Source organism: Solanum pennellii, chromosome 9, assembly GCF_001406875.1.
Source record: "Solanum pennellii chromosome 9, SPENNV200".
In the NCBI taxonomy this organism is placed as follows: domain Eukaryota; kingdom Viridiplantae; phylum Streptophyta; class Magnoliopsida; order Solanales; family Solanaceae; genus Solanum; species Solanum pennellii.
Window position 1 is genome coordinate 65,831,356 of NC_028645.1, and position 1,296 is coordinate 65,832,651.

At 33.1% G+C, this 1,296-nt stretch overlaps 1 pseudogene; it reads left to right on the forward strand.

Annotated features, from left to right (window-relative positions):
• Positions 1–420: 420 nt before the first annotated feature.
• Positions 421–1,040, forward strand: LOC114073925 (annotated as a pseudogene).
• The last annotated feature ends 256 nt before the right edge of the window (positions 1,041–1,296 follow it).

Consider the following 1,296-nt stretch of genomic DNA (forward strand, 5'->3'; position numbering starts at 1 on the left):
TAAGGCTCCAAATGTGGACAAAAAAATGCTTTTCGAAGTATGTTTTTGGTTGAAAAATATCTCAAGTATGAGTATCCTAACATGGATATAAACCAATTTTTTGTCTTATGTAGTTGGATGACTCCTTTGAAGAAGTCGCCAAACTTAAAAGTTTAGCTTTTTGGTATATAGCATGTAGATATTTAATCGGTTGTTTGCGTCAATTAAAAAAACACTTAAGTCGTCTTTTTATTGACCTGGTTCCAAATTTGTTTTCTTTTTAATCAGATATTGATTTAGACTCAGATATGATAGAGAGGACTACATCTTTAATAACAGAAGTGCAGTCTTTACTGTCTGATTTTTCTATAAGAGCCATTACTTGTGAGGCTGGTAACAAGATTTGTAGCAGCTTATCAAAATGAAATTCCTTTTTCGGCTATGGTTTATGATGTTTGTTTCAGTGAACCTTGTTTTTGCCGAGGTTGTTGATGTCTCCTTTGCTGCAAAACGATCAGTTCGGATTATGATGGGTACAATTATAATCGATGTGAAGCAACAATAGATGGATACATATGTGGACATGTTTTCCATCTAGACTGTGCTCTACGAGCTTACATGGCTGGGAAAGCTGGAGGAAGCATCAATTTGGATGCCCAGTATTTATGTCGATACTGTGATTCATGGATGGATTTGGTTCCACATGCTCTGAAGCTAATAAACACTTGCACATATGTTTCTTCTCGTGCTAACATTGAAAAGAATTTGAATATTGGCATTTGTATTTTGCGTGGCTCACAAAAAAGAAGTGGAAAAGAGTTGTTGCATCATATTGAATCAATCAACGCAAAGGTATAGCTAATTGATGAATTGTACTTTTTTTCCTTATGATGCTATCTGTTTTCCTTTAGAGCTTTTGAGGTTTACAGTTGCCAGAACAACTAATTCGATAATAATATCAGCTTACAAAAGGAATTTGCATTAAAGATACATTCAAAAAAGAAGGTTGTGTGAATAGCACTAGTTACTTCTCTCCCCTCTCATCATCTTGTTTGTGTTGATCAGTTACTTTGACTTGAATATTTGTATCTGAGCAACACATTCAGTATATGCAAATGTTGTTATCTTTCTATAATTTTTTTTATTTCAGGACATAAAAATATACATTTGTTGATTTTTTCAAAGTTAACTACCATACAGTTACGATTAGATTAAAAAAAACTTACTATATAAGGTGTAAAGAGATAAAAACACAATTGATACAAATGTTGTTTTTCTTATTCGAATCACCAATTTCAGCCTAATCGAGTCCCCTTG